We start from the raw sequence: 12682 nt of genomic DNA, 5'->3' as shown, positions 1-12682 counted from the left end.
ACACTTCCTTTGAGTTCTGTAAATTAAATCACCAGTAGATTAGATTAAAATACAAAATGAATAGCAGTTTAACTATCTCAGAAAAGGTTGTTTTTTTCTCCCCTAATTTGTCTAACTTGCTAAATAGTTTCTAAAAAGAACATACATTTACTATACTCTGGGTTACGACTTAGGGCAGAAGCGATGTCACTTCTAGGCTTTAGCTGTACCATTTCCCCCATTACTAGTGAATACCTCAAAAACTCCCACAGATGACTTTATTCCTGGCCCCCACGGAGCTCCCCCCCCTTCCCTCCTTGTAGACTGTAACAGATTGCACCACATGGTGTATGTTTAAAAAAAAAATTTCCATAGGGACCTAGATACCCCATTAAAGGGCTTTATATTCCTCATGGCAAATTAGCTTTACATAGAAATTTCCAACTATTGTTTTCTGTAAGGAGGAAAGAAATATCATATCTAATGTATATTTTGTATTGCTCTTAGTAGGAATCAACAAGGAAAAAGAAAGGTCATCTACTCATACTACCCGCCCGTCCCCCACCCCACTAATTCAGTGCCTTTACCATATGCTACATTGTACCTCTTACTCATGAAAACGATGAATTTATTTTTTGGGGTTTTTATAACAAGATTTTCAAAATAAAGGGGTCATTTCAAGATTTTCTTTGCACAGCCTTTCTTAGATTACTGCAAATGCATAAATACTCAAAGCTCATTTTATGCTGGAACACTTTTAGTATATGAAATTATTAAACTATAAAACACTAAGGTCAGAAGGAGCTGCAGTTTTTCTCCAAACTTCAAAAAATAAATTTTACTAGGGAAAAGCCCAATACTCTAGAAACCAGACATCTGGTCTTTCCCGGGCGTTAGGAACAGTGTGAATGAAAATGAGGTCAAATGGACAGTTTTTCCTCTGCATTACGTGCAAGGTGTTTTCACTTGTCAGCTGAAGACCTAGAGGGCTGTAATAATCTTTACCTTTCTTCACAATTTGGTCTTCTCTGCCTCATCCCCTTTTCCATCAAAAAAAAAAAAAAAAGATAGATATAATCAAAATTAAGCTTACTTGGAGATTATTTTGTCACTTCTAAGATAACTAGAGACAAGCCTGGGGGTGGGGGTGGGGCTGAAAAACCAGGGTTTGCAATCACAAGAGTAAGGCCCCGTCAGGTAGGTTTTAGAGTATAAAATTTAGCGCACAAGGCCATGAATTTGGCTTATCCACAAAATATATTCTTTTCTTTTCCTTCCTTATTCTGTTAGTCTTTATTATTCTAAACTAATTCACATTTTATTTTTTAAAAATACTTAAAAAGTTTTAAATCTTTCTGAAGAGTTTCCACCCTCCCTGTTTCAAGAATTGCCCAAACATAATAGCTACATGGTTTAAAAACACTCTTTATTTCAACAGTCTGGTTGACCTCTTCCACTTTAATTAGGATTCTAAGATATTTTTTTAAGAGTTTCTGACTAAAAATTTACTCTTCAGAAAAGGTACTAACTAGATAGTGAGTTCTAAAGTAAGAAAAAAAGAGAAGAAAGAAAGAAGAGAAAGGAAGGGAAGGAAAGCAAGAAAGCTGTGGAAAATATGGAGAAGGGAACGAGAAATTACTTGAAGAAAGCTTTAAGTGGAAGAAGTGACCCCCCCACCTTCTCGTGGTGTTTTTATTTGTTTCTCTTATAATTTAGAAGTTAATTTGTCTACATAGGAAATTTAAGTCCCCATTGCTAAGAAAAGAACGTTTTCAGTTTTCTGAGACAAACATAGGGACGTGTCAAACTTCAGCAATTAAGGAGAGGATTGATATGTGGATTTGACACCTGGCATTGTGATCTCCTTTTCTAACTGGAACTGAGATTATATCCTTACTAAAATCCATGACAAGGAAAATGACTCCAACAAAGACAGAGGCTAAAAAATACTTCCGGACATCATCCTACCTCTCAGAATCCAGTTTCCTTGCTTAACAAGAGAAAAAGGACCAGGTTCCCTACTTTACAGTAATGTTGCAAAGTTCCTGCTTTTTTTAAAAAACTCTAATTTGTATCTCAAAGACAGAGCCTGAGACTCTGCTAAGGCAGTACCTAGACTGACTAGTACAAAGCAATAAATAGTTGAATTGAGCAGAAAACAATGGAGTGTTCTCATTTAAGAAAGGGATGATTTACTTAGTTTGTTTCTGTGTTTTTGATGACAGTTGGATCATTTAACCTCCACTGTTAAGGTTAAATGACTTTGTATTATTTCTTCCGAAGTCTGGGTTATCAATGTTCAAGTGTCTCTGATGTTCTGCATGTTATCACTTTGAGGACACTACAGTCAAATTAGAGGGGGACAAAATTCCATGTATATAATTTGTCTAATCCACCTCTATCTTCTTTCCTTTCCCAATACAACATAATCATTTTTCGTACCTTGTTTCCAACCATTTATAAGGTCTATAACACAGACATTTTGCACTAGAATGCTCTACCCCAGGAAAACCAATAATACTGAGATGTTCAAAAGAAGCTAAATATAGAACCTTTTAAAATGCTATCTAGGAAAACATAAAGCTGGGTAACATTTAAGCACCATTCATTCATGCATTCAACAGATCTTACTGACTACCCACTGTGTAGTATGCACAGTTCTAAGCACCAGCGATACAGCAGGACAAAACTGTTCCTCAAATCCATGTCCTTCTGGAATTTACATTCTGGAGGGGGTGGGGGTGGAAAGGGTTGAAGGTAGATTAAAACAAACAAGCAATACATAACATATTAGATGGTGATAAGATCTAATATAGTATGAACAACTAAAATAACATCTCAATGCAAGAAAACAAAGCAGATTTTCAGTTTCTTAGAAAATATGACTAGAAGACTTTTCCCCCCATTCAAGATCCTGAGTTGGGGTTTTCCAATGAAGCAACTTTCTCACTGCTTAATGGACAGATTTGTAATAAAGAATGAAATCCTCACTACTTCAGCAGATAATTTGTTACATGAATGTTCGTGGCAGCATTATTGACAATAGACAAAAAAATGGAAAGAACCCAATGCTCACCACTGGTTTAAATGAAGAAACAAAATATGGTACACAAAAGAAAGTGGGGGTAGCTATACTTCCATTGGACAAAATGGACGACACCAAAAACAGTACCAAGAGACAAAAAGGTCATTATATAATAAAGGGGTCAATCCATCAAGAAAGTATATCATAAATATATATGCACCCAACATCAGCTACATATATTAAGCACATAATAACCGATCTGAAGAGAGAAACAGACAACAATACAATAATAAAGGAACTTCAACACTCCACTTTCACTAATGGACAGATCATCCAGGCAGAAAATTAGCAAGGAAACCTTGGACTTGAATCATACATTAGACCAAACAGACCTAACAGACCTAACAGACATTTACAGAACATTCTAGCCAACAGCAGCAGAATACACATTCTTCTCAAGTGCACAGTTAACATTCTCCAGGATAGATCATAGGACAGGCCACAAAAGAAGTCTTAACAAATTTAAGAAGACTGAAATCACTTCTTTCCTGACCACAATGGGATAAAACTAGAAATCAATAAGAAAAAGCTGGACAATTTACAGTCACATGGGAACTAAAGAACACACTCCTGGAGAGTCAGTGTGCCAAAGAAGAAATCAAAGGGGAAATTTAAAAAAATCTCAAAAGAGTGAAAATAGAAATGCAACACAGCCAAACCTATGGGATACTGCAACAGCAGTTCTTAGGGAGACATTTAGAGTGATGAGTGCATATATTAATAGAAAGACATCAAGTAAACAATCTAACCTTAAGAACTAGAAAGAAAACAAACTAAGCCAGAACACCTGGGTGGCTCAGTTGGTTAAGCGACTGCCTTCAGCTCAGGTCATGATCCTGGAGTCCCGGGATGGAGTCCCGCATCGGGCTCCCTGCTCAGCGGGGAGTCTGCTTCTCCCTCTGACCCTCTCATGTGTGCTCTCTCTCATTCTCTCTCTCTCAAATAAATAAAATCTTAAAAAAAAAAAAAAACAAAGCCCAAAGTTAGAAGGAAGGAAATAAAGTTCAGAGCAGAAATAGAGACCAGAAAAAAAAATAGAAAAGATCAATGAAAATAAGTGTTTTTAAACAGATAAATGAAATTTACAAAACTTGGGCTAGACAAACACAAGAGAGAAGACTCAATCAGAAATTAAAGATGAGACATTATTACTGATACTACTGAAATATATAGGATAAGAGATTACTATGAACAATTACATGTCAATAAATTGGATAAACTAGAAGAAATGGATAAATTCCTAGAAACATACAACCTACCAAGACTGAATCACGAAGAAATAGAAAATCTTAATCAGTAATCACTTAGAAAATTAAATCGGTATTCTAAAATCTCTTCACTGGTGAATTGTAACACACATTAAAAAATAATTAACATCGATCCTTCTCCAACTCTTCCCAAAAATCTAAGAGAAGGGAACTCTCCCAAATTTATAAGGCCAGCATTACCCTGTTATCAAGGCCAGATAAAGATATACAAGAAAACTATAGACCACTATCCCTGAAAAATACAGATGTAAAAATTCTGAACAAAATATTAGAAAACCAAATACAACACATTAAAATGATCATACATCATGAAAAAAATGAAATTTATCCCTGGGCTGAAAGGATAGTTCAATACACACGAATCAATAAATGTGATACACCACATTAACAGGATGAAAGATAAACCATATTATTTCACTAAATGAAGAAAAAGCATTTTACAAAATAAAACATCCTTTCATGATATAAACGCTCAACAAACTGGGTATAGAAGAACATATTCAACATAATAAACCCACAGCTAACAAACCCACCGCTAACATCATACTTGATGACAAACCCACAGCTAACGTTATACTTGATGACAAAGATTAAAAGCTTTTCCTCTAAGAACAGGAACAAGACAAGGATGCCCACTCTCAGAAATCCTAGCCAGAGCAAGTAGGCAAGAGAAAGAAACAGAAGGTATCAAAATTGGAAAAGAAGTGTCATTATTTGTAGATGATATGATCTTACATAGAGAAAATCCTAAAGACTCAACCAAAAAAACTAATCAACAAATTCAGTAAAGTTGCAGGATATTAAATCTACAGAAATCAGTTGCATTTCTACACAGTAACAATGACATATCTAAAAAGGAAATAAAATTATCCCATTCACAAAGCATAAAAAATAATCAGTTAGGAATAAATTTAACCAAAGAAGTGAAAGATTTGAACAATAAAAACTGCAAGACGCTGATAGAAGAAATTGAAGTCACAAAAATTGGAAAGATATTCCATGTTCATGGTTTGGAAGAACTAATATTGTTAAAATGTCCGAAGTACCCCAAGCCATCTACAGATTCAAAGCAATCTCTTTCAAAATTCCAAGGTCATTTTTCCGAGAACTAGGATAAACTTAGTTTATCCTAGTTAGTTTAGATAAACTCCTAAAATTTGAATGGAACCACAAAAGGCCGTGAATAGCTGAAGCAATCCTAAGAACTAACAAAGCCAGAGAGGTATCACATTTCCTGATTTCAGACTATACTACAAACTTATTGTGATTAAAACAGTATGATATTGGCATAAAATAGAGCAATTGGCATTGCTCTATTGCCCAATAGAGCAGAGACAGCCCAGAAATAAACCCCCAAATTCATAGTCAACTAATATTTGACAATGGAGCCAAGAAAACTCAATAGGGAAAGGACAGTCTCTTCAACAAATGGTGTTGGGAAACTGACTAACCATATGCAGGGAAATGAAATTGGAGCTTGATTGTACACCACTCAGAAAAATTTACTCAAAATGGGGTAAGCCTTTAAAGGGTTAAATTTAAGACCAGACATGATAAAACTAGAATAAAACACAGAGAAAAAGCTCATGTCTCAGCAACAATTTTTTTAGATAGGACATCAAAAGCAAAAACAAAAGCAAAAAACAAGCAGGTCTACATCAAACTAAAAAGCTTCTGCACAGCAAAAGAAATGATCAACAAAATGAAAAGGCAACACACAGAATGGAAGAAAATATCTGCAAACCATGTATTGGTTAAGGGGTTAATCTCCAAAATATATAAAGAATTCATACAACTGAATAACAATAACAACAGCAACAAAGCAATCTGACTTAACAGTGGGCTGAGGAATTGAATAGACATTTTCCCAAAGAAGACATCCAGATGGCCAACAGGTACATGAAAAAGTGCTTATCATCACTAATCAAAAGGGAAATGTAAATCAAACCTGCAGCGAGGTATTACCTCACACCTGTTAAGCTATCATTAAGAAGGCAAGCAATAATAAGTGTTGGGGAGGGTGTGGAGAAAAGGGAGCCTTTGTACACTGTTCATGGGAATGTAAGGTGGTTCAGCCACTATGGAAAACAGTAAGGAGTTCTCATCCAGCAATCTGAAAATAATTGAAAAAAGATTATCAAAAATATTTCTGCACTCCCATGTTCATTGCAGCATTATTCACAATAGCCAAGACATTCAAACAACCCAAGTGTCCATCAACGGATGAATGGATCAAGAAAATGGGTGTGTGTGTGTATATATATATTCATATATACAATTAAATATTATTCAGCCCTAAGAAAGGAGGAAATCCTTTCATTTGTGACAACATGGATGGACTTTGAGGGCATTATGCTTAGTGAGATAAGCCAAAGACAAATATTGTATGATATCATGTCTAAAAAAACCAAGCTCCTAAAAATAATAGAATAGTAGTTACCAGGGTCAGGGGTGCAGGAGGTGGGGAGTGGGAGATATTGTTAAAGACTACAGACTTCAACTGAAAGATAAGTTCTGGGGATCTAACACACAGCATAGTGATTATAGTCAACAATACTGTGTTATATGCTTCAAAACTGCTGAGAGGGCGCCTGGGTGGCTCAGTCGTTAAGCGACAGCCTTCGGCTGGGGTCAAGATCCCAGGGTCCTGGGATGGAATACCACATCCAGCTTCCTGCTCAGTGGGGAGCCTGCTTCTCCCTCTGCCTGCCACTCTCGCTTGTGCTCTCTCTAACAACTAAAAACTCTAAAAACAAAACAAACACCAAAAAAAAAAAAAAAAAAAACCAAACTGTTAAGAGACTACATCTTAAATGTTCTCACAGAAAAAAGAAATGATTATGTGATAGGACAGAGGTATTAAAGCTACGATGGTAATCATATTACACTATATAAATGTATCAGAGGAACTTACACAAAGTTTTATGTCAATTTTATCCCAGTAAAAAAATGGGGTATATACAAACAATGAAATCTTATCCAGCCTTAAAAAGGAAACTCTGGCACATGCTACAACATGGATGAACCTTCAAGACATTATGCTAACTGAATTAAGCCAGACAGAAAAGGACAGTATTTATGATTCCACTTATAGGAGGCACCTGGAGTAATCAAATTCATAGACATACAACAGAATGGTGGCTGCCAGAGTTTAACGAGCAGAGTTTCGGTTTGGGAAGATGAGTAAGTTCCAGAGATGGATGGTGATGATGGTTTTACAGCAAAGTGGATGTGCTTAATGCCACCGAAATGTACACTTAACAAAGGTTAAAATGGTATATTTTATGTTATGTATATGTTGCCACAATTTACAAATTCCTCACTAAACATAACCTGAAAACTTCCATAATGTAAGCTATTTGATTTCATTGTTGTTACGTGTGACAACCAGCATATGTATGCAGGTTCATTCCTCCTAGAAAACTTCCCTATCCACAGTTAATGCATTACACCCCATGCATTCCAATTCATCTGACCACCCGTCTTTTGAAAGGTTGGTATTCCAGATCATTTAATACCTATGAAACTCCTTACAAACAAGGTTCTAGTCCCAGGTCTGCTACTAACTGCCACTCCGTTTTCTCAGTGAGTTGAAGTAGATCCATGTTTCTGTGATGGTGGAAATGTTCTTTATCTGCACTGTCTAAATATGGCAGCTACTAGCCTATATGGCTACAGAGCACTTATAATGGAGCTGGCTTCACTGAGAAACTTAATTTTTATCTAATTTCAATTGCTGGAAAAATTTCAAGTATGTTTGGAAGAAGCTGGGTATGTGAATGTACTCTTTCAACTAAGTTTTATGAAATCTAAATAGAGATCAAGTATTTCCATATCTTCCAAATGGAGATATGCTATAAGGGTAAAATATACACTGGATTTTCAAGACAGTATGAGCAAAAAAAAGGTAGCTTAATTTCTGTATTAATCATATTGAAATGATATTTTCAATATATTGGATTAAATATATTAAAATTAATTTCACTTGTTTCTACTTTTTCTAAAGTAGCTACTAGAAAATTCTAATTGCATATGAAACTTGTGCTGTATTTTACTGAGCAGCTTTAAATTAGAGAGTTTCCAAGAACACTAGCAACTCCCTGAATCAGAAACTATAAGCATTTTTTTAGATTATTTGAGAGTCAGCACGCATGAGAGGGGGGAGGGGCAGAGAGACAAGGAGACCCCCTACTGAGTGGGGAGCTTGAGTGGGGCAGCCTCCCAGGACCCTGAGATCTTGACCTAAGCCAAAATCAGATGCTTAACCAACTGAGCCATCCAGGCACCCCTATAAGCATTTTTAAAAATCCACTCTCATATTTAACAACAAAGACTATAATTACTGAATTTGGGGAAAATTTTTAAGTAGTTGACATTTTCATACTTCACTTCCAACAGAATACTTCAGAAGTGAAAGTTTACAAGAGCTGAGTAGAACATCGTTTCGTCCTCAGAGTTGTATTTAAGATGTATGTTCATTTAAAAATCCCAAGTCTGGCTTTTCTTCCTACTAATCCTCTCCAGTTTACCCTTCCCACATCCAAAAAGAAAAAGTACCTGAATATTCAGAACAGGTGTTCCTGATTTGAAAACTCTAAAGAATTAAACTGGAAAAGGTATTTCACTTATTTTAGTGCTCTAAATTTACTTTTTACAATTTTCTGCAATCAAGGTCCTTAGAATTAAAAGGTGTTTGAATTGAAAATTTGTATAAAATCTAGCAATTCATAAAAATGCACTAGAAATAGATTCTAATCACCATCATTACATAATGACAAACCTTTTTAAATGGGTCAACTTTGTGGCAAATGCCACCAGAGATATTAAGTTGCACTCATATAAGTACCAAACTATAAAAGGAGGTCTTCTGCATTTCAAGTTTGCAAGGCACCCGTGTACTTAAAATATGTATGGAGACCTCCTGTGCAGCAGCTTTGCCCCTTTAATTGGGGTACATTAATCTTACGGTATTTATCCACCCAACCCGACTGAGATCTTGCTCCAAGGGGCTTTAGGTAGCTGCCAGTAAATTATTTTAATTGCTGTCTTGAAGTTAACAAGTGTTATAATGAAATAATCTACCTGATGCTAAATAAAGGCTTTAAAGAGAGAATGTTCAAAAAAAAAAAAAAAAATCCCAAGTCCAAGCACAATGGCTGGGAGATACTAGGTGCTCAATAAATAGTTTTCGATGAATATTAAAACTAGGACTTGCATTTGGACCAGACTCTTAATTAAAGTACATTTGATGAGAACGTTAATTAAAGATGAAACAGCATCAGGTCGCTAGCCAGATGAAATAATTTGGCATTGGTTTTCTTACAGTACAAGATAAAAAGAAGTTGGATACTGAAATCAAAGGTTTGTTTTTCCTCTGAGGACCCTGCTAATCACTGGAGGCAGTGTTAATACTTGGTGATAACAAAGCATGTTTTATGGGAGAAGTACATTACAGACAAATACTATTAATCATCAAATTATAGATGGTGAAATGGAAGCAGTGTGACATTAGTGACTGTGAAAGTCACATCAGGGGATTCACTCCTACACCTGGGCACTCAGCATTCGTAGTTTCTACTTCTCCCCTGATCCAGGGTCACACCAACAGGTTCCCCAGAGGAACCAGAGAGAAGCAATTACCAGTCAAAATCAGGTTGAGAGGAAACACTGCTTTCACAAAGCACGTATTTTAACTTCAAAAACTTAACAGGCTGGCTCCAAAATGGAAATTAACATCATTGTCACTCACTGTTAAAGACTCTGAGCAGACCTTTGTATTAACCTTCATTCAAAATTAATTTTCACACATACACACACACACACACACACACACACACACACAAGGTCCTTGAAGTGCTCTGCTCTTATTGGCAATACCCATGTCATGAGAAATGGGGCTATTTCCGCATCAATTAGTTGTTTGCTCATCTAATAGAATTTATTTTCTTTATTTACCTCCTACATGCGCATCAAATTCAGGTTCCCCTCTAACTACAGCAAAGCTTCCTTCTATCTCAATTCTTTTAGAATTGAATTGGAAATCAGGTACAATTCAATAAATATTTATTCCTGAGACCTGGAAGGGACCAGGAATTAGGACATAAAGGATGTGGCTGCCTCTGAGCCTCTTGTCTTTGGGTCGTCAGGCATACATACAGCTAAAGTAGAGTGTTGTAGAAAGCAAGGTAGGACATCTGTCACAGCCTGGGAAAGCCAGGGGACAGCATGGGGAGGTAAGGAGGCTCAGAGAGAGAAAGAAACCAGTGCTATATTTTAAGTATCTCTGATAGAAGACCAGAAATTAGCCAAAAGACTTCCAACTTCAAGATCCCAGAGATGTGGGGCACCTGGATGGCTCAGTCATTAAGCGTCTGCCTTCAGCTTGGGTCATGATCCCAGGGTCCTGGGATAGAGCCCCACGGGAAGCCTGCTTCTCCCTCTCCCACTCCCCCTGCTTGTGTTCCTTCTCTAGCTGTGTCTCTCTCTGTCAAATAAATAAAATCTTAAAAAAAAAAAAAAAAGGTCCCAGAGATGTGGTACTGACCGTTCCCTGGCTGTAGCGGTATATAAGTGTACACCCCTCATTTATACAAATCACTTCCTCACCTCCGATTTTCTCTCCAACTCTCTCCACGGAGACTACTCCAGTTGAGGTCACCGACGCTTTTATCATACTATGTCCAATGTTTGCTCTAAGCATGCATCTTCCTCAGTCCTTTGGCAGCATCTGACACAATGAGGTACTCCCTCACTCTTTATTTTTTTAATTTATTTTTTAAAGATTTTATTTATTTATTTGCCAGAGAGAGAGAGAGAGAGAGAGAGAGAGAGCGCGCACAAGCAGGGGGAGTGGCAGGCAGAGGGAGAAGCAGGCCTCCTGCTGAGCAGGGAGCCTGATGTGGGACTCGAACCCAAGACCCTGGGATCATGACCTGAGCCAAAGGCAGACGCTTAACCGACTGAGCCACCCAGGCGTCCCTCCCTCACTCTTTTTTAAAAGATTTTATTTATTTATTTGACAGAGAGAGAGCAGGAGATCACAAGCAGGGGGAGCGGGAGAAGCAGCCCCCCCTGCTGAGTAGGGAGCCCAATAGGGAGCAGGACCCTGGGATCATGACCTAAGCTAAAGGCAGTCGCTTAACCGACTGAGCCACCCAGGCACCCCTCCCTCCCTCTTGAAATGGGTCTTCACTTGGTTTCCAGAGCCCTGACAATTCTTACCTACTAGCTCCTCTTCCTAGGTCCCTGACTCTATATTGGGTGGCCCTCACCTCAATCTTTGACCCTATTCCTCTCTCCAGCTCTTCCCTCATTAATATCAGGCAGTCCATGGTATTAAATATGATCCCAAATATATATTATCAGTTCTGATTTTTCCCTTGAGCTGAATGCCCACTCAACACTTGGAGATCTAATAAGCACCTCAAATTTAACATGTCCAGAATGGAACTCTGGATTTCTTTCCTCAAGCCTATTCTGCCCAGTCTCCTCCATCTTTGTAAAGGCCATCACTACCCCTCTCGTAGTGCAGGTCAAAATCTTGGCATCACCAACTCTTTCACCACCCACCATACATATAATCCACCAACAAGTCATTCTGGCTGCACCTTCAAAATATATGCCACACCTATTCCTCACCACCTCCATCAACCTGATCCTGGTACACTTGCCTGGACTATGGCAATACCCACTTGACGCTTATCCTTCTTTTCATCAGAAAGCAACTAGAATAATCTAAATGATACTTGCCTGCAAACCTCCAAAGCTTCCCATTACCCAGGAAATAAAATAAAGAATCTTTATCATGGCCTCCAAAGTCCTTCATGATCTGGATCCTGGCCACCTTTTCAACATCAGTTCCTAACACTCTGCCCCTTGACCTCTGAGCTCCAGCCACAACAATTTTCTTCCCATTCCTCCCTTTTACCTCAGTGCTTTTGCACTTGCAAAGGCATCTCCTTGGGAGGCTCTTCTCACTCTCATCTCATGCGGGTCTCTGGCTCACGTGACTTCCCTGACCACCTTCTCTAAAATAACACACTCCCTCCCTTATGCCTCGTAAGTTCTACCATCTTACTTGAGTTGTCTTCATAACACGTGACATTGTACTATGAACCATTTATTGCTATGTTGTCTATTTCTCCCACTGAAATGCAAGCTCCATGACAGCAGAGAGTCCACCTTGTCACCACCACATCATCAGCCCCTGTCACGGTGCCTGGCACCTACCAGGCACTTGATGAATAGATTTTGAATAAATTAAAAGAGAAAGACGTTAATACCCATAGAGCCCTGCTCAAAACCAGGAGGAAAACCTGGCCAAGAGTGCCCAACCGTGAGAGCAGAGGAG

Source organism: Eumetopias jubatus, unplaced genomic scaffold, assembly GCF_037043125.1.
Source record: "Eumetopias jubatus isolate StellerSeaLion01/CBP00866 unplaced genomic scaffold, mEumJub1_p1.0 scaffold_1, whole genome shotgun sequence".
Lineage (NCBI taxonomy): Eukaryota > Metazoa > Chordata > Mammalia > Carnivora > Otariidae > Eumetopias > Eumetopias jubatus.
The sequence above is the reverse complement of the archived record's forward strand: the minus strand, read 5'-3'. Positions refer to the sequence as shown.